Below are 22,575 nucleotides of genomic sequence, written 5' to 3' on the forward strand. Positions count from 1 at the left end.
GTGTGTTTTCCGGCTCTGAACAAGTGCATATCACAATACTTTGTTGAAAACTCGTTTCAGACGTGCTTTTACAATTAAAATAACAAATAGGATGAAAATGTGTTAAAAGCCCGAAATCATGAAAATCCACGCTTAGAAAGTTGTTACATGTCACTTATGCTCGAATGCACGCATTTCACTTAAGATCAGTGTTCCTTGTCAAACGTGTGCTTTATGCTCTGAAAAGGCGTTAGAAACAGTTTGAAGGCGCTCCTGCGCTAGGAAAGCCGTTTTCATACACTCGTTGACACAACGTGTGTTTTCTCACTCTGAACAAGTGCATATCACAATACTTTGTTGAAAACTCGCTTCAGACGTGCTTTTACAGTTAAAATGACAAATAGGATGAAAATGTGTTAAAAGCCCGAAATCATGAAAATCCATGCTTAGAAAGTTGTTACATGTCACATATGCTCGAATGCACGCATTTCACTCAAAATCTGTGTTCCTTGTCAAACGTGTGCTTTATGCTCTGAAAAGGCGTTAGAAACAGTTTGAAGGCGCTCCGGCGCTAGGAAAGCTGTTTTCATACACTGGCTGACACAACGTGTGTTTTCCCACTCTGAACAAGTGCATATCACAATACTTTGTTGAAAACTCGCTTCAGACGTGCTTTTACAGTTAAAATGACAAATAGGATGAAAATGTGTTAAAAGCCCTAAATCATGAAAATCCATGCTTAGAAAGTTGTTAGATGTCACTTATGCTCGAATGCACGCATTTCACTCAAAATCAATGTTCCTTGTCAAACGTGTGCTTTATGCTCTGAAAAGGCGTTAGAAACAGTTTGAAGGCGCTCCTGCGCTAGGAAAGCTGTTTTCATACACTCGTTGACACAACGTGTGTTTTCTCACTCTGAACAAGTGCATATCACAATACTTTGTTGAAAACTCGCTTCAGACGTGCTTTTACAGTTAAAATGACAAATAGGATGAAAATGTGTTAAAAGCCCGAAATCATGAAAATCCACGCTTAGAAAGTTGTTACATGTCACTTATGCTCGAATGCACGCATTTCACTCAAAATCAGTGTTCCTTGTCAAACGTGTGCTTTATGCTCTGAAAAGGCGTTAGAAACAGTTTGAAGGCGCTCCTGCGCTAGGAAAGCCGTTTTCATACACTCGTTGACACAACGTGTGTTTTCTCACTCTGAACAAGTGCATATCACAATACTTTGTTGAAAACTCGCTTCAGACGTGCTTTTACAGTTAAAATGACAAATAGGATGAAAATGTGTTAAAAGCCCGAAATCATGAAAATCCACGCTTAGAAAGTTGTTACATGTCACTTATGCTCGAATGCACGCATTTCACTCAAAATCAGTGTTCCTTGTCAAACGTGTGCTTTATGCTCTGAATAGGCGTTAGAAACAGGCTGAAGGCGCTCTTGCGCAAGGAAAGCTGTGTTCATGATCTTGATGACACAAAGTGTGTTTTCCGGCTCTGAACAAGTGCATATCACAATACTATTTTGAAAACTCGTTTCAGCCGTGCTTTTACAGTTAACATGACAAATATGATGAAAATGTGTCAAAAGCTCGAAAACATGAAAATCCATGCTTAGAAAGTTGTTACATGTCACATATGATCGTATGCACTCAAAATCAATGTTGCTAGTCAAACGTGTGCTTTATTCTCTGAAAAGGCGTTAGAAACAGTTTGAAGGCGCTCCTGCGCTAGGAAAGCTGTTTTCATTCACTAATTGACACAACGTGTGTTTTCCCACTCTGAATAAGTGCATATCACAATACTTTGTTGAAAACTCGCTTCAGACGTGCTTTTACAGTTAAAATAACAAATAGGATGAAAATGTGTTAAAAGCCCGAAATCATGAAAATCCACGCTTAGAAAGTTGTTACATGTCACATATGCTCGAATGCACGCATTTCACTCAAAATCAGTGTTCCTTGTCAAACGTGTGCTTTATGCTCTGAAAAGGCGTTAGAAACAGTTTGAAGGCGCTCCTGCGCTAGGAAAGCCGTTTTCATACACTCGTTGACACAACGTGTGTTTTCTCACTCTGAACAAGTGCATATCACAATACTTTGTTGAAAACTCGCTTCAGACGTGCTTTTACAGTTAAAATGACAAATAGGATGAAAATGTGTTAAAAGCCCGAAATCATGAAAATCCATGCTTAGAAAGTTGTTACATGTCACATATGCTCGAATGCACGCATTTCACTCAAAATCTGTGTTCCTTGTCAAACGTGTGCTTTATGCTCTGAAAAGGCGTTAGAAACAGTTTGAAGGCGCTCCGGCGCTAGGAAAGCTGTTTTCATACACTGGCTGACACAACGTGTGTTTTCCCACTCTGAACAAGTGCATATCACAATACTTTGTTGAAAACTCGCTTCAGACGTGCTTTTACAGTTAAAATGACAAATAGGATGAAAATGTGTTAAAAGCCCTAAATCATGAAAATCCATGCTTAGAAAGTTGTTAGATGTCACTTATGCTCGAATGCACGCATTTCACTCAAAATCAATGTTCCTTGTCAAACGTGTGCTTTATGCTCTGAAAAGGCGTTAGAAACAGTTTGAAGGCGCTCCTGCGCTAGGAAAGCTGTTTTCATACACTCGTTGACACAACGTGTGTTTTCTCACTCTGAACAAGTGCATATCACAATACTTTGTTGAAAACTCGCTTCAGACGTGCTTTTACAGTTAAAATGACAAATAGGATGAAAATGTGTTAAAAGCCCGAAATCATGAAAATCCATGCTTAGAAAGTTGTTTCATGTCACATATGCTCGAATGCACGCATTTCACTCAAAATCAATGTTCCTTGTCAAACGTGTGCTTTATGCTCTGAAAAGGCGTTAGAAACAGTTTGAAGGCGCTCCTGCGCTAGCAAAGCTGTTTTCATACACTCGTTGACACAACGTGTGTTTTCCCACTCTGAACAAGTGCATATCACAATACTATTTTGAAAACTCGTTTCAGCCGTGCTTTTACAGTTAACATGACAAATATGATGAAAATGTGTCAAAAGCTCGAAAACATGAAAATCCATGCTTAGAAAGTTGTTACATGTCACATATGATCGTATGCACTCAAAATCAATGTTGCTTGTCAAACGTGTGCTTGATTCTCTGAAAAGGCGTTAGAAACAGTTTGAAGGCGCTCCTGCGCTAGCAAAGCTGTTTTCATGATCTTGGTGACACAAAGTGTGTTTTCCGGCTCTGAACAAGTGCATATCACAATACTTTGTTGAAAACTCGTTTCAGACGTGCTTTTACAATTAAAATAACAAATAGGATGAAAATGTGTTAAAAGCCCGAAATCATGAAAATCCACGCTTAGAAAGTTGTTACATGTCACTTATGCTCGAATGCACGCATTTCACTTAAGATCAGTGTTCCTTGTCAAACGTGTGCTTTATGCTCTGAAAAGGCGTTAGAAACAGTTTGAAGGCGCTCCTGCGCTAGGAAAGCCGTTTTCATACACTCGTTGACACAACGTGTGTTTTCTCACTCTGAACAAGTGCATATCACAATACTTTGTTGAAAACTCGCTTCAGACGTGCTTTTACAGTTAAAATGACAAATAGGATGAAAATGTGTTAAAAGCCCGAAATCATGAAAATCCATGCTTAGAAAGTTGTTACATGTCACATATGCTCGAATGCACGCATTTCACTCAAAATCTGTGTTCCTTGTCAAACGTGTGCTTTATGCTCTGAAAAGGCGTTAGAAACAGTTTGAAGGCGCTCCGGCGCTAGGAAAGCTGTTTTCATACACTGGCTGACACAACGTGTGTTTTCCCACTCTGAACAAGTGCATATCACAATACTTTGTTGAAAACTCGCTTCAGACGTGCTTTTACAGTTAAAATGACAAATAGGATGAAAATGTGTTAAAAGCCCTAAATCATGAAAATCCATGCTTAGAAAGTTGTTAGATGTCACTTATGCTCGAATGCACGCATTTCACTCAAAATCAATGTTCCTTGTCAAACGTGTGCTTTATGCTCTGAAAAGGCGTTAGAAACAGTTTGAAGGCGCTCCTGCGCTAGGAAAGCTGTTTTCATACACTCGTTGACACAACGTGTGTTTTCTCACTCTGAACAAGTGCATATCACAATACTTTGTTGAAAACTCGCTTCAGACGTGCTTTTACAGTTAAAATGACAAATAGGATGAAAATGTGTTAAAAGCCCGAAATCATGAAAATCCACGCTTAGAAAGTTGTTACATGTCACTTATGCTCGAATGCACGCATTTCACTCAAAATCAGTGTTCCTTGTCAAACGTGTGCTTTATGCTCTGAAAAGGCGTTAGAAACAGTTTGAAGGCGCTCCTGCGCTAGCAAAGCTGTTTTCATTCACTAATTGACACAACGTGTGTTTTCCCACTCTGAATAAGTGCATATCACAATACTTTGTTGAAAACTCGCTTCAGACGTGCTTTTACAGTTAAAATAACAAATAGGATGAAAATGTGTTAAAAGCCCGAAATCATGAAAATCCATGCTTAGAAAGTTGTTACATGTCACATATGCTCGAATGCACGCATTTCACTCAAAATCAGTGTTCCTTGTCAAACGTGTGCTTTATGCTCTGAAAAGGCGTTAGAAACAGTTTGAAGGCGCTCCTGCGCTAGCAAAGCTGTTTTCATACACTCGCTGACACAACGTGTGTTTTCCCACTCTGAACAAGTGCATATCACAATACTTTGTTGAAAACTCGCTTCAGACGTCCTTTTACAGTTAAAATAACAAATAGGATGAAAATGTGTTAAAAGCCCGAAATCATGAAAATCCATGCTTAGAAAGTTGTTTCATGTCACATATGCTCGAATGCACGCATTTCACTCAAAATCAATGTTCCTTGTCAAACGTGTGCTTTATGCTCTGAAAAGGCGTTAGAAACAGTTTGAAGGCGCTCCTGCGCTAGCAAAGCTGTTTTCATACACTCGTTGACACAACGTGTGTTTTCCCACTCTGAACAAGTGCATATCACAATACTATTTTGAAAACTCGTTTCAGCCGTGCTTTTACAGTTAACATGACAAATATGATGAAAATGTGTCAAAAGCTCGAAAACATGAAAATCCATGCTTAGAAAGTTGTTACATGTCACATATGATCGTATGCACTCAAAATCAATGTTGCTTGTCAAACGTGTGCTTTATTCTCTGAAAAGGCGTTAGAAACAGTTTGAAGGCGCTCCTGCGCTAGGAAAGCTGTTTTCATTCACTAATTGACACAACGTGTGTTTTCCCACTCTGAATAAGTGCATATCACAATACTTTGTTGAAAACTCGCTTCAGACGTGCTTTTACAGTTAAAATAACAAATAGGATGAAAATGTATTAAAAGCCCGAAATCATGAAAATCCACGCTTAGAAAGTTGTTACATGTCACATATGCTCGAATGCACGCATTTCACTCAAAATCAGTGTTCCTTGTCAAACGTGTGCTTTATGCTCTGAAAAGGCGTTAGAAACAGTTTGAAGGCGCTCCTGCGCTAGGAAAGCCGTTTTCATACACTCGTTGACACAACGTGTGTTTTCTCACTCTGAACAAGTGCATATCACAATACTTTGTTGAAAACTCGCTTCAGACGTGCTTTTACAGTTAAAATGACAAATAGGATGAAAATGTGTTAAAAGCCCGAAATCATGAAAATCCACGCTTAGAAAGTTGTTACATGTCACTTATGCTCGAATGCACGCATTTCACTCAAAATCAGTGTTCCTTGTCAAACGTGTGCTTTATGCTCTGAATAGGCGTTAGAAACAGGCTGAAGGCGCTCTTGCGCAAGGAAAGCTGTGTTCATGATCTTGGTGACACAAAGTGTGTTTTCCGGCTCTGAACAAGTGCATATCACAATACTATTTTGAAAACTCGTTTCAGCCGTGCTTTTACAGTTAACATGACAAATATGATGAAAATGTGTCAAAAGCTCGAAAACATGAAAATCCATGCTTAGAAAGTTGTTACATGTCACATATGATCGTATGCACTCAAAATCAATGTTGCTTGTCAAACGTGTGCTTTATTCTCTGAAAAGGCGTTAGAAACAGTTTGAAGGCGCTCCTGCGCTAGGAAAGCTGTTTTCATTCACTAATTGACACAACGTGTGTTTTCCCACTCTGAATAAGTGCATATCACAATACTTTGTTGAAAACTCGCTTCAGACGTGCTTTTACAGTTAAAATAACAAATAGGATGAAAATGTATTAAAAGCCCGAAATCATGAAAATCCACGCTTAGAAAGTTGTTACATGTCACATATGCTCGAATGCACGCATTTCACTCAAAATCAGTGTTCCTTGTCAAACGTGTGCTTTATGCTCTGAAAAGGCGTTAGAAACAGTTTGAAGGCGCTCCTGCGCTAGCAAAGCTGTTTTCATACACACGCTGACACAACGTGTGTTTTCCCACTCTGAACAAGTGCATATCACAATACTTTGTTGAAAACTCGCTTCAGACGTCCTTTTACAGTTAAAATAACAAATAGGATGAAAATGTGTTAAAAGCCCGAAATCATGAAAATCCATGCTTAGAAAGTTGTTTCATGTCACATATGCTCGAATGCACGCATTTCACTCAAAATCAATGTTCCTTGTCAAACGTGTGCTTTATGCTCTGAAAAGGCGTTAGAAACAGTTTGAAGGCGCTCCTGCGCTAGCAAAGCTGTTTTCATACACTCGTTGACACAACGTGTGTTTTCCCACTCTGAACAAGTGCATATCACAATACTATTTTGAAAACTCGTTTCAGCCGTGCTTTTACAGTTAACATGACAAATATGATGAAAATGTGTCAAAAGCTCGAAAACATGAAAATCCATGCTTAGAAAGTTGTTACATGTCACATATGATCGTATGCACTCAAAATCAATGTTGCTTGTCAAACGTGTGCTTGATTCTCTGAAAAGGCGTTAGAAACAGTTTGAAGGCGCTCCTGCGCTAGCAAAGCTGTTTTCATGATCTTGGTGACACAAAGTGTGTTTTCCGGCTCTGAACAAGTGCATATCACAATACTTTGTTGAAAACTCGTTTCAGACGTGCTTTTACAATTAAAATAACAAATAGGATGAAAATGTGTTAAAAGCCCGAAATCATGAAAATCCACGCTTAGAAAGTTGTTACATGTCACTTATGCTCGAATGCACGCATTTCACTTAAGATCAGTGTTCCTTGTCAAACGTGTGCTTTATGCTCTGAAAAGGCGTTAGAAACAGTTTGAAGGCGCTCCTGCGCTAGGAAAGCCGTTTTCATACACTCGTTGACACAACGTGTGTTTTCTCACTCTGAACAAGTGCATATCACAATACTTTGTTGAAAACTCGCTTCAGACGTGCTTTTACAGTTAAAATGACAAATAGGATGAAAATGTGTTAAAAGCCCGAAATCATGAAAATCCATGCTTAGAAAGTTGTTACATGTCACATATGCTCGAATGCACGCATTTCACTCAAAATCTGTGTTCCTTGTCAAACGTGTGCTTTATGCTCTGAAAAGGCGTTAGAAACAGTTTGAAGGCGCTCCGGCGCTAGGAAAGCTGTTTTCATACACTGGCTGACACAACGTGTGTTTTCCCACTCTGAACAAGTGCATATCACAATACTTTGTTGAAAACTCGCTTCAGACGTGCTTTTACAGTTAAAATAACAAATAGGATGAAAATGTGTTAAAAGCCCGAAATCATGAAAATCCACGCTTAGAAAGTTGTTACATGTCACATATGCTCGAATGCACGCATTTCACTCAAAATCAGTGTTCCTTGTCAAACGTGTGCTTTATGCTCTGAAAAGGCGTTAGAAACAGTTTGAAGGCGCTCCTGCGCTAGGAAAGCCGTTTTCATACACTCGTTGACACAACGTGTGTTTTCTCACTCTGAACAAGTGCATATCACAATACTTTGTTGAAAACTCGCTTCAGACGTGCTTTTACAGTTAAAATGACAAATAGGATGAAAATGTGTTAAAAGCCCGAAATCATGAAAATCCATGCTTAGAAAGTTGTTACATGTCACATATGCTCGAATGCACGCATTTCACTCAAAATCTGTGTTCCTTGTCAAACGTGTGCTTTATGCTCTGAAAAGGCGTTAGAAACAGTTTGAAGGCGCTCCGGCGCTAGGAAAGCTGTTTTCATACACTGGCTGACACAACGTGTGTTTTCCCACTCTGAACAAGTGCATATCACAATACTTTGTTGAAAACTCGCTTCAGACGTGCTTTTACAGTTAAAATGACAAATAGGATGAAAATGTGTTAAAAGCCCTAAATCATGAAAATCCATGCTTAGAAAGTTGTTAGATGTCACTTATGCTCGAATGCACGCATTTCACTCAAAATCAATGTTCCTTGTCAAACGTGTGCTTTATGCTCTGAAAAGGCGTTAGAAACAGTTTGAAGGCGCTCCTGCGCTAGGAAAGCTGTTTTCATACACTCGTTGACACAACGTGTGTTTTCTCACTCTGAACAAGTGCATATCACAATACTTTGTTGAAAACTCGCTTCAGACGTGCTTTTACAGTTAAAATGACAAATAGGATGAAAATGTGTTAAAAGCCCGAAATCATGAAAATCCATGCTTAGAAAGTTGTTTCATGTCACATATGCTCGAATGCACGCATTTCACTCAAAATCAATGTTCCTTGTCAAACGTGTGCTTTATGCTCTGAAAAGGCGTTAGAAACAGTTTGAAGGCGCTCCTGCGCTAGCAAAGCTGTTTTCATACACTCGTTGACACAACGTGTGTTTTCCCACTCTGAACAAGTGCATATCACAATACTATTTTGAAAACTCGTTTCAGCCGTGCTTTTACAGTTAACATGACAAATATGATGAAAATGTGTCAAAAGCTCGAAAACATGAAAATCCATGCTTAGAAAGTTGTTACATGTCACATATGATCGTATGCACTCAAAATCAATGTTGCTTGTCAAACGTGTGCTTGATTCTCTGAAAAGGCGTTAGAAACAGTTTGAAGGCGCTCCTGCGCTAGCAAAGCTGTTTTCATGATCTTGGTGACACAAAGTGTGTTTTCCGGCTCTGAACAAGTGCATATCACAATACTTTGTTGAAAACTCGTTTCAGACGTGCTTTTACAATTAAAATAACAAATAGGATGAAAATGTGTTAAAAGCCCGAAATCATGAAAATCCACGCTTAGAAAGTTGTTACATGTCACTTATGCTCGAATGCACGCATTTCACTTAAGATCAGTGTTCCTTGTCAAACGTGTGCTTTATGCTCTGAAAAGGCGTTAGAAACAGTTTGAAGGCGCTCCTGCGCTAGGAAAGCCGTTTTCATACACTCGTTGACACAACGTGTGTTTTCTCACTCTGAACAAGTGCATATCACAATACTTTGTTGAAAACTCGCTTCAGACGTGCTTTTACAGTTAAAATGACAAATAGGATGAAAATGTGTTAAAAGCCCGAAATCATGAAAATCCATGCTTAGAAAGTTGTTACATGTCACATATGCTCGAATGCACGCATTTCACTCAAAATCTGTGTTCCTTGTCAAACGTGTGCTTTATGCTCTGAAAAGGCGTTAGAAACAGTTTGAAGGCGCTCCGGCGCTAGGAAAGCTGTTTTCATACACTGGCTGACACAACGTGTGTTTTCCCACTCTGAACAAGTGCATATCACAATACTTTGTTGAAAACTCGCTTCAGACGTGCTTTTACAGTTAAAATGACAAATAGGATGAAAATGTGTTAAAAGCCCTAAATCATGAAAATCCATGCTTAGAAAGTTGTTAGATGTCACTTATGCTCGAATGCACGCATTTCACTCAAAATCAATGTTCCTTGTCAAACGTGTGCTTTATGCTCTGAAAAGGCGTTAGAAACAGTTTGAAGGCGCTCCTGCGCTAGGAAAGCTGTTTTCATACACTCGTTGACACAACGTGTGTTTTCTCACTCTGAACAAGTGCATATCACAATACTTTGTTGAAAACTCGCTTCAGACGTGCTTTTACAGTTAAAATGACAAATAGGATGAAAATGTGTTAAAAGCCCGAAATCATGAAAATCCACGCTTAGAAAGTTGTTACATGTCACTTATGCTCGAATGCACGCATTTCACTCAAAATCAGTGTTCCTTGTCAAACGTGTGCTTTATGCTCTGAAAAGGCGTTAGAAACAGTTTGAAGGCGCTCCTGCGCTAGCAAAGCTGTTTTCATTCACTAATTGACACAACGTGTGTTTTCCCACTCTGAATAAGTGCATATCACAATACTTTGTTGAAAACTCGCTTCAGACGTGCTTTTACAGTTAAAATAACAAATAGGATGAAAATGTGTTAAAAGCCCGAAATCATGAAAATCCATGCTTAGAAAGTTGTTACATGTCACATATGCTCGAATGCACGCATTTCACTCAAAATCAGTGTTCCTTGTCAAACGTGTGCTTTATGCTCTGAAAAGGCGTTAGAAACAGTTTGAAGGCGCTCCTGCGCTAGCAAAGCTGTTTTCATACACTCGCTGACACAACGTGTGTTTTCCCACTCTGAACAAGTGCATATCACAATACTTTGTTGAAAACTCGCTTCAGACGTCCTTTTACAGTTAAAATAACAAATAGGATGAAAATGTGTTAAAAGCCCGAAATCATGAAAATCCATGCTTAGAAAGTTGTTTCATGTCACATATGCTCGAATGCACGCATTTCACTCAAAATCAATGTTCCTTGTCAAACGTGTGCTTTATGCTCTGAAAAGGCGTTAGAAACAGTTTGAAGGCGCTCCTGCGCTAGCAAAGCTGTTTTCATACACTGGCTGACACAACGTGTGTTTTCCCACTCTGAACAAGTGCATATCACAATACTATTTTGAAAACTCGTTTCAGCCGTGCTTTTACAGTTAACATGACAAATATGATGAAAATGTGTCAAAAGCTCGAAAACATGAAAATCCATGCTTAGAAAGTTGTTACATGTCACATATGATCGTATGCACTCAAAATCAATGTTGCTTGTCAAACGTGTGCTTTATTCTCTGAAAAGGCGTTAGAAACAGTTTGAAGGCGCTCCTGCGCTAGGAAAGCTGTTTTCATTCACTAATTGACACAACGTGTGTTTTCCCACTCTGAATAAGTGCATATCACAATACTTTGTTGAAAACTCGCTTCAGACGTGCTTTTACAGTTAAAATAACAAATAGGATGAAAATGTATTAAAAGCCCGAAATCATGAAAATCCACGCTTAGAAAGTTGTTACATGTCACATATGCTCGAATGCACGCATTTCACTCAAAATCAGTGTTCCTTGTCAAACGTGTGCTTTATGCTCTGAAAAGGCGTTAGAAACAGTTTGAAGGCGCTCCTGCGCTAGGAAAGCCGTTTTCATACACTCGTTGACACAACGTGTGTTTTCTCACTCTGAACAAGTGCATATCACAATACTTTGTTGAAAACTCGCTTCAGACGTGCTTTTACAGTTAAAATGACAAATAGGATGAAAATGTGTTAAAAGCCCGAAATCATGAAAATCCACGCTTAGAAAGTTGTTACATGTCACTTATGCTCGAATGCACGCATTTCACTCAAAATCAGTGTTCCTTGTCAAACGTGTGCTTTATGCTCTGAATAGGCGTTAGAAACAGGCTGAAGGCGCTCTTGCGCAAGGAAAGCTGTGTTCATGATCTTGGTGACACAAAGTGTGTTTTCCGGCTCTGAACAAGTGCATATCACAATACTATTTTGAAAACTCGTTTCAGCCGTGCTTTTACAGTTAACATGACAAATATGATGAAAATGTGTCAAAAGCTCGAAAACATGAAAATCCATGCTTAGAAAGTTGTTACATGTCACATATGATCGTATGCACTCAAAATCAATGTTGCTTGTCAAACGTGTGCTTTATTCTCTGAAAAGGCGTTAGAAACAGTTTGAAGGCGCTCCTGCGCTAGGAAAGCTGTTTTCATTCACTAATTGACACAACGTGTGTTTTCCCACTCTGAATAAGTGCATATCACAATACTTTGTTGAAAACTCGCTTCAGACGTGCTTTTACAGTTAAAATAACAAATAGGATGAAAATGTATTAAAAGCCCGAAATCATGAAAATCCACGCTTAGAAAGTTGTTACATGTCACATATGCTCGAATGCACGCATTTCACTCAAAATCAGTGTTCCTTGTCAAACGTGTGCTTTATGCTCTGAAAAGGCGTTAGAAACAGTTTGAAGGCGCTCCTGCGCTAGCAAAGCTGTTTTCATACACTCGCTGACACAACGTGTGTTTTCCCACTCTGAACAAGTGCATATCACAATACTTTGTTGAAAACTCGCTTCAGACGTCCTTTTACAGTTAAAATAACAAATAGGATGAAAATGTGTTAAAAGCCCGAAATCATGAAAATCCATGCTTAGAAAGTTGTTTCATGTCACATATGCTCGAATGCACGCATTTCACTCAAAATCAATGTTCCTTGTCAAACGTGTGCTTTATGCTCTGAAAAGGCGTTAGAAACAGTTTGAAGGCGCTCCTGCGCTAGCAAAGCTGTTTTCATACACTCGTTGACACAACGTGTGTTTTCCCACTCTGAACAAGTGCATATCACAATACTATTTTGAAAACTCGTTTCAGCCGTGCTTTTACAGTTAACATGACAAATATGATGAAAATGTGTCAAAAGCTCGAAAACATGAAAATCCATGCTTAGAAAGTTGTTACATGTCACATATGATCGTATGCACTCAAAATCAATGTTGCTTGTCAAACGTGTGCTTGATTCTCTGAAAAGGCGTTAGAAACAGTTTGAAGGCGCTCCTGCGCTAGCAAAGCTGTTTTCATGATCTTGGTGACACAAAGTGTGTTTTCCGGCTCTGAACAAGTGCATATCACAATACTTTGTTGAAAACTCGTTTCAGACGTGCTTTTACAATTAAAATAACAAATAGGATGAAAATGTGTTAAAAGCCCGAAATCATGAAAATCCACGCTTAGAAAGTTGTTACATGTCACTTATGCTCGAATGCACGCATTTCACTTAAGATCAGTGTTCCTTGTCAAACGTGTGCTTTATGCTCTGAAAAGGCGTTAGAAACAGTTTGAAGGCGCTCCTGCGCTAGGAAAGCCGTTTTCATACACTCGTTGACACAACGTGTGTTTTCTCACTCTGAACAAGTGCATATCACAATACTTTGTTGAAAACTCGCTTCAGACGTGCTTTTACAGTTAAAATGACAAATAGGATGAAAATGTGTTAAAAGCCCGAAATCATGAAAATCCATGCTTAGAAAGTTGTTACATGTCACATATGCTCGAATGCACGCATTTCACTCAAAATCTGTGTTCCTTGTCAAACGTGTGCTTTATGCTCTGAAAAGGCGTTAGAAACAGTTTGAAGGCGCTCCGGCGCTAGGAAAGCTGTTTTCATACACTGGCTGACACAACGTGTGTTTTCCCACTCTGAACAAGTGCATATCACAATACTTTGTTGAAAACTCGCTTCAGACGTGCTTTTACAGTTAAAATGACAAATAGGATGAAAATGTGTTAAAAGCCCTAAATCATGAAAATCCATGCTTAGAAAGTTGTTAGATGTCACTTATGCTCGAATGCACGCATTTCACTCAAAATCAATGTTCCTTGTCAAACGTGTGCTTTATGCTCTGAAAAGGCGTTAGAAACAGTTTGAAGGCGCTCCTGCGCTAGGAAAGCTGTTTTCATACACTCGTTGACACAACGTGTGTTTTCTCACTCTGAACAAGTGCATATCACAATACTTTGTTGAAAACTCGCTTCAGACGTGCTTTTACAGTTAAAATGACAAATAGGATGAAAATGTGTTAAAAGCCCGAAATCATGAAAATCCACGCTTAGAAAGTTGTTACATGTCACTTATGCTCGAATGCACGCATTTCACTCAAAATCAGTGTTCCTTGTCAAACGTGTGCTTTATGCTCTGAAAAGGCGTTAGAAACAGTTTGAAGGCGCTCCTGCGCTAGCAAAGCTGTTTTCATACACTCGCTGACACAACGTGTGTTTTCCCACTCTGAACAAGTGCATATCACAATACTTTGTTGAAAACTCGCTTCAGACGTCCTTTTACAGTTAAAATAACAAATAGGATGAAAATGTGTTAAAAGCCCGAAATCATGAAAATCCATGCTTAGAAAGTTGTTTCATGTCACATATGCTCGAATGCACGCATTTCACTCAAAATCAATGTTCCTTGTCAAACGTGTGCTTTATGCTCTGAAAAGGCGTTAGAAACAGTTTGAAGGCGCTCCTGCGCTAGCAAAGCTGTTTTCATACACTCGTTGACACAACGTGTGTTTTCCCACTCTGAACAAGTGCATATCACAATACTATTTTGAAAACTCGTTTCAGCCGTGCTTTTACAGTTAACATGACAAATATGATGAAAATGTGTCAAAAGCTCGAAAACATGAAAATCCATGCTTAGAAAGTTGTTACATGTCACATATGATCGTATGCACTCAAAATCAATGTTGCTTGTCAAACGTGTGCTTTATTCTCTGAAAAGGCGTTAGAAACAGTTTGAAGGCGCTCCTGCGCTAGGAAAGCTGTTTTCATTCACTAATTGACACAACGTGTGTTTTCCCACTCTGAATAAGTGCATATCACAATACTTTGTTGAAAACTCGCTTCAGACGTGCTTTTACAGTTAAAATAACAAATAGGATGAAAATGTATTAAAAGCCCGAAATCATGAAAATCCACGCTTAGAAAGTTGTTACATGTCACATATGCTCGAATGCACGCATTTCACTCAAAATCAGTGTTCCTTGTCAAACGTGTGCTTTATGCTCTGAAAAGGCGTTAGAAACAGTTTGAAGGCGCTCCTGCGCTAGGAAAGCCGTTTTCATACACTCGTTGACACAACGTGTGTTTTCTCACTCTGAACAAGTGCATATCACAATACTTTGTTGAAAACTCGCTTCAGACGTGCTTTTACAGTTAAAATGACAAATAGGATGAAAATGTGTTAAAAGCCCGAAATCATGAAAATCCACGCTTAGAAAGTTGTTACATGTCACTTATGCTCGAATGCACGCATTTCACTCAAAATCAGTGTTCCTTGTCAAACGTGTGCTTTATGCTCTGAATAGGCGTTAGAAACAGGCTGAAGGCGCTCTTGCGCAAGGAAAGCTGTGTTCATGATCTTGGTGACACAAAGTGTGTTTTCCGGCTCTGAACAAGTGCATATCACAATACTATTTTGAAAACTCGTTTCAGCCGTGCTTTTACAGTTAACATGACAAATATGATGAAAATGTGTCAAAAGCTCGAAAACATGAAAATCCATGCTTAGAAAGTTGTTACATGTCACATATGATCGTATGCACTCAAAATCAATGTTGCTTGTCAAACGTGTGCTTTATTCTCTGAAAAGGCGTTAGAAACAGTTTGAAGGCGCTCCTGCGCTAGGAAAGCTGTTTTCATTCACTAATTGACACAACGTGTGTTTTCCCACTCTGAATAAGTGCATATCACAATACTTTGTTGAAAACTCGCTTCAGACGTGCTTTTACAGTTAAAATAACAAATAGGATGAAAATGTATTAAAAGCCCGAAATCATGAAAATCCACGCTTAGAAAGTTGTTACATGTCACATATGCTCGAATGCACGCATTTCACTCAAAATCAGTGTTCCTTGTCAAACGTGTGCTTTATGCTCTGAAAAGGCGTTAGAAACAGTTTGAAGGCGCTCCTGCGCTAGGAAAGCCGTTTTCATACACTCGTTGACACAACGTGTGTTTTCTCACTCTGAACAAGTGCATATCACAATACTTTGTTGAAAACTCGCTTCAGACGTGCTTTTACAGTTAAAATGACAAATAGGATGAAAATGTGTTAAAAGCCCGAAATCATGAAAATCCACGCTTAGAAAGTTGTTACATGTCACTTATGCTCGAATGCACGCATTTCACTCAAAATCAGTGTTCCTTGTCAAACGTGTGCTTTATGCTCTGAATAGGCGTTAGAAACAGGCTGAAGGCGCTCTTGCGCAAGGAAAGCTGTGTTCATGATCTTGGTGACACAAAGTGTGTTTTCCGGCTCTGAACAAGTGCATATCACAATACTATTTTGAAAACTCGTTTCAGCCGTGCTTTTACAGTTAACATGACAAATATGATGAAAATGTGTCAAAAGCTCGAAAACATGAAAATCCATGCTTAGAAAGTTGTTACATGTCACATATGATCGTATGCACTCAAAATCAATGTTGCTTGTCAAACGTGTGCTTTATTCTCTGAAAAGGCGTTAGAAACAGTTTGAAGGCGCTCCTGCGCTAGGAAAGCTGTTTTCATTCACTAATTGACACAACGTGTGTTTTCCCACTCTGAATAAGTGCATATCACAATACTTTGTTGAAAACTCGCTTCAGACGTGCTTTTACAGTTAAAATAACAAATAGGATGAAAATGTATTAAAAGCCCGAAATCATGAAAATCCACGCTTAGAAAGTTGTTACATGTCACATATGCTCGAATGCACGCATTTCACTCAAAATCAGTGTTCCTTGTCAAACGTGTGCTTTATGCTCTGAAAAGGCGTTAGAAACAGTTTGAAGGCGCTCCTGCGCTAGCAAAGCTGTTTTCATACACTCGCTGACACAACGTGTGTTTTCCCACTCTGAACAAGTGCATATCACAATACTTTGTTGAAAACTCGCTTCAGACGTCCTTTTACAGTTAAAATAACAAATAGGATGAAAATGTGTTAAAAGCCCGAAATCATGAAAATCCATGCTTAGAAAGTTGTTTCATGTCACATATGCTCGAATGCACGCATTTCACTCAAAATCAATGTTCCTTGTCAAACGTGTGCTTTATGCTCTGAAAAGGCGTTAGAAACAGTTTGAAGGCGCTCCTGCGCTAGCAAAGCTGTTTTCATACACTCGTTGACACAACGTGTGTTTTCCCACTCTGAACAAGTGCATATCACAATACTATTTTGAAAACTCGTTTCAGCCGTGCTTTTACAGTTAACATGACAAATATGATGAAAATGTGTCAAAAGCTCGAAAACATGAAAATCCATGCTTAGAAAGTTGTTACATGTCACATATGATCGTATGCACTCAAAATCAATGTTGCTTGTCAAACGTGTGCTTGATTCTCTGAAAAGGCGTTAGAAACAGTTTGAAGGCGCTCCTGCGCTAGCAAAGCTGTTTTCATGATCTTGGTGACACAAAGTGTGTTTTCCGGCTCTGAACAAGTGCATATCACAATACTTTGTTGAAAACTCGTTTCAGACGTGCTTTTACAATTAAAATAACAAATAGGATGAAAATGTGTTAAAAGCCCGAAATCATGAAAATCCACGCTTAGAAAGTTGTTACATGTCACTTATGCTCGAATGCACGCATTTCACTTAAGATCAGTGTTCCTTGTCAAACGTGTGCTTTATGCTCTGAAAAGGCGTTAGAAACAGTTTGAAGGCGCTCCTGCGCTAGGAAAGCCGTTTTCATACACTCGTTGACACAACGTGTGTTTTCTCACTCTGAACAAGTGCATATCACAATACTTTGTTGAAAACTCGCTTCAGACGTGCTTTTACAGTTAAAATGACAAATAGGATGAAAATGTGTTAAAAGCCCGAAATCATGAAAATCCATGCTTAGAAAGTTGTTACATGTCACATATGCTCGAATGCACGCATTTCACTCAAAATCTGTGTTCCTTGTCAAACGTGTGCTTTATGCTCTGAAAAGGCGTTAGAAACAGTTTGAAGGCGCTCCGGCGCTAGGAAAGCTGTTTTCATACACTGGCTGACACAACGTGTGTTTTCCCACTCTGAACAAGTGCATATCACAATACTTTGTTGAAAACTCGCTTCAGACGTGCTTTTACAGTTAAAATGACAAATAGGATGAAAATGTGTTAAAAGCCCTAAATCATGAAAATCCATGCTTAGAAAGTTGTTAGATGTCACTTATGCTCGAATGCACGCATTTCACTCAAAATCAATGTTCCTTGTCAAACGTGTGCTTTATGCTCTGAAAAGGCGTTAGAAACAGTTTGAAGGCGCTCCTGCGCTAGGAAAGCTGTTTTCATACACTCGTTGACACAACGTGTGTTTTCTCACTCTGAACAAGTGCATATCACAATACTTTGTTGAAAACTCGCTTCAGACGTGCTTTTACAGTTAAAATGACAAATAGGATGAAAATGTGTTAAAAGCCCGAAATCATGAAAATCCACGCTTAGAAAGTTGTTACATGTCACTTATGCTCGAATGCACGCATTTCACTCAAAATCAGTGTTCCTTGTCAAACGTGTGCTTTATGCTCTGAAAAGGCGTTAGAAACAGTTTGAAGGCGCTCCTGCGCTAGGAAAGCTGTTTTCATTCACTAATTGACACAACGTGTGTTTTCCCACTCTGAATAAGTGCATATCACAATACTTTGTTGAAAACTCGCTTCAGACGTGCTTTTACAGTTAAAATAACAAATAGGATGAAAATGTGTTAAAAGCCCGAAATCATGAAAATCCATGCTTAGAAAGTTGTTACATGTCACATATGCTCGAATGCACGCATTTCACTCAAAATCAGTGTTCCTTGTCAAACGTGTGCTTTATGCTCTGAAAAGGCGTTAGAAACAGTTTGAAGGCGCTCCTGCGCTAGCAAAGCTGTTTTCATACACTCGCTGACACAACGTGTGTTTTCCCACTCTGAACAAGTGCATATCACAATACTTTGTTGAAAACTCGCTTCAGACGTCCTTTTACAGTTAAAATAACAAATAGGATGAAAATGTGTTAAAAGCCCGAAATCATGAAAATCCATGCTTAGAAAGTTGTTTCATGTCACATATGCTCGAATGCACGCATTTCACTCAAAATCAATGTTCCTTGTCAAACGTGTGCTTTATGCTCTGAAAAGGCGTTAGAAACAGTTTGAAGGCGCTCCTGCGCTAGCAAAGCTGTTTTCATACACTCGTTGACACAACGTGTGTTTTCCCACTCTGAACAAGTGCATATCACAATACTATTTTGAAAACTCGTTTCAGCCGTGCTTTTACAGTTAACATGACAAATATGATGAAAATGTGTCAAAAGCTCGAAAACATGAAAATCCATGCTTAGAAAGTTGTTACATGTCACATATGATCGTATGCACTCAAAATCAATGTTGCTTGTCAAACGTGTGCTTTATTCTCTGAAAAGGCGTTAGAAACAGTTTGAAGGCGCTCCTGCGCTAGGAAAGCTGTTTTCATTCACTAATTGACACAACGTGTGTTTTCCCACTCTGAATAAGTGCATATCACAATACTTTGTTGAAAACTCGCTTCAGACGTGCTTTTACAGTTAAAATAACAAATAGGATGAAAATGTATTAAAAGCCCGAAATCATGAAAATCCACGATTAGAAAGTTGTTACATGTCACATATGCTCGAATGCACGCATTTCACTCAAAATCAGTGTTCCTTGTCAAACGTGTGCTTTATGCTCTGAAAAGGCGTTAGAAACAGTTTGAAGGCGCTCCTGCGCTAGGAAAGCCGTTTTCATACACTCGTTGACACAACGTGTGTTTTCTCACTCTGAACAAGTGCATATCACAATACTTTGTTGAAAACTCGCTTCAGACGTGCTTTTACAGTTAAAATGACAAATAGGATGAAAATGTGTTAAAAGCCCGAAATCATGAAAATCCACGCTTAGAAAGTTGTTACATGTCACTTATGCTCGAATGCACGCATTTCACTCAAAATCAGTGTTCCTTGTCAAACGTGTGCTTTATGCTCTGAATAGGCGTTAGAAACAGGCTGAAGGCGCTCTTGCGCAAGGAAAGCTGTGTTCATGATCTTGGTGACACAAAGTGTGTTTTCCGGCTCTGAACAAGTGCATATCACAATACTATTTTGAAAACTCGTTTCAGCCGTGCTTTTACAGTTAACATGACAAATATGATGAAAATGTGTCAAAAGCTCGAAAACATGAAAATCCATGCTTAGAAAGTTGTTACATGTCACATATGATCGTATGCACTCAAAATCAATGTTGCTTGTCAAACGTGTGCTTTATTCTCTGAAAAGGCGTTAGAAACAGTTTGAAGGCGCTCCTGCGCTAGGAAAGCTGTTTTCATTCACTAATTGACACAACGTGTGTTTTCCCACTCTGAATAAGTGCATATCACAATACTTTGTTGAAAACTCGCTTCAGACGTGCTTTTACAGTTAAAATAACAAATAGGATGAAAATGTATTAAAAGCCCGAAATCATGAAAATCCACGCTTAGAAAGTTGTTACATGTCACATATGCTCGAATGCACGCATTTCACTCAAAATCAGTGTTCCTTGTCAAACGTGTGCTTTATGCTCTGAAAAGGCGTTAGAAACAGTTTGAAGGCGCTCCTGCGCTAGGAAAGCCGTTTTCATACACTCGTTGACACAACGTGTGTTTTCTCACTCTGAACAAGTGCATATCACAATACTTTGTTGAAAACTCGCTTCAGACGTGCTTTTACAGTTAAAATGACAAATAGGATGAAAATGTGTTAAAAGCCCGAAATCATGAAAATCCACGCTTAGAAAGTTGTTACATGTCACTTATGCTCGAATGCACGCATTTCACTCAAAATCAGTGTTCCTTGTCAAACGTGTGCTTTATGCTCTGAATAGGCGTTAGAAACAGGCTGAAGGCGCTCTTGCGCAAGGAAAGCTGTGTTCATGATCTTGGTGACACAAAGTGTGTTTTCCGGCTCTGAACAAGTGCATATCACAATACTATTTTGAAAACTCGTTTCAGCCGTGCTTTTACAGTTAACATGACAAATATGATGAAAATGTGTCAAAAGCTCGAAAACATGAAAATCCATGCTTAGAAAGTTGTTACATGTCACATATGATCGTATGCACTCAAAATCAATGTTGCTTGTCAAACGTGTGCTTTATTCTCTGAAAAGGCGTTAGAAACAGTTTGAAGGCGCTCCTGCGCTAGGAAAGCTGTTTTCATTCACTAATTGACACAACGTGTGTTTTCCCACTCTGAATAAGTGCATATCACAATACTTTGTTGAAAACTCGCTTCAGACGTGCTTTTACAGTTAAAATAACAAATAGGATGAAAATGTATTAAAAGCCCGAAATCATGAAAATCCACGCTTAGAAAGTTGTTACATGTCACATATGCTCGAATGCACGCATTTCACTCAAAATCAGTGTTCCTTGTCAAACGTGTGCTTTATGCTCTGAAAAGGCGTTAGAAACAGTTTGAAGGCGCTCCTGCGCTAGCAAAGCTGTTTTCATACACTCGCTGACACAACGTGTGTTTTCCCACTCTGAACAAGTGCATATCACAATACTTTGTTGAAAACTCGCTTCAGACGTCCTTTTACAGTTAAAATAACAAATAGGATGAAAATGTGTTAAAAGCCCGAAATCATGAAAATCCATGCTTAGAAAGTTGTTTCATGTCACATATGCTCGAATGCACGCATTTCACTCAAAATCAATGTTCCTTGTCAAACGTGTGCTTTATGCTCTGAAAAGGCGTTAGAAACAGTTTGAAGGCGCTCCTGCGCTAGCAAAGCTGTTTTCATACACTCGTTGACACAACGTGTGTTTTCCCACTCTGAACAAGTGCATATCACAATACTATTTTGAAAACTCGTTTCAGCCGTGCTTTTACAGTTAACATGACAAATATGATGAAAATGTGTCAAAAGCTCGAAAACATGAAAATCCATGCTTAGAAAGTTGTTACATGTCACATATGATCGTATGCACTCAAAATCAATGTTGCTTGTCAAACGTGTGCTTGATTCTCTGAAAAGGCGTTAGAAACAGTTTGAAGGCGCTCCTGCGCTAGCAAAGCTGTTTTCATGATCTTGGTGACACAAAGTGTGTTTTCCGGCTCTGAACAAGTGCATATCACAATACTTTGTTGAAAACTCGTTTCAGACGTGCTTTTACAATTAAAATAACAAATAGGATGAAAATGTGTTAAAAGCCCGAAATCATGAAAATCCACGCTTAGAAAGTTGTTACATGTCACTTATGCTCGAATGCACGCATTTCACTTAAGATCAGTGTTCCTTGTCAAACGTGTGCTTTATGCTCTGAAAAGGCGTTAGAAACAGTTTGAAGGCGCTCCTGCGCTAGGAAAGCCGTTTTCATACACTCGTTGACACAACGTGTGTTTTCTCACTCTGAACAAGTGCATATCACAATACTTTGTTGAAAACTCGCTTCAGACGTGCTTTTACAGTTAAAATGACAAATAGGATGAAAATGTGTTAAAAGCCCGAAATCATGAAAATCCATGCTTAGAAAGTTGTTACATGTCACATATGCTCGAATGCACGCATTTCACTCAAAATCTGTGTTCCTTGTCAAACGTGTGCTTTATTCTCTGAAAAGGCGTTAGAAACAGTTTGAAGGCGCTCCGGCGCTAGGAAAGCTGTTTTCATACACTGGCTGACACAACGTGTGTTTTCCCACTCTGAACAAGTGCATATCACAATACTTTGTTGAAAACTCGCTTCAGACGTGCTTTTACAGTTAAAATGACAAATAGGATGAAAATGTGTTAAAAGCCCTAAATCATGAAAATCCATGCTTAGAAAGTTGTTAGATGTCACTTATGCTCGAATG

Source organism: Neoarius graeffei, chromosome 17, assembly GCF_027579695.1.
Source record: "Neoarius graeffei isolate fNeoGra1 chromosome 17, fNeoGra1.pri, whole genome shotgun sequence".
In the NCBI taxonomy this organism is placed as follows: Eukaryota; Metazoa; Chordata; class Actinopteri; order Siluriformes; family Ariidae; genus Neoarius; species Neoarius graeffei.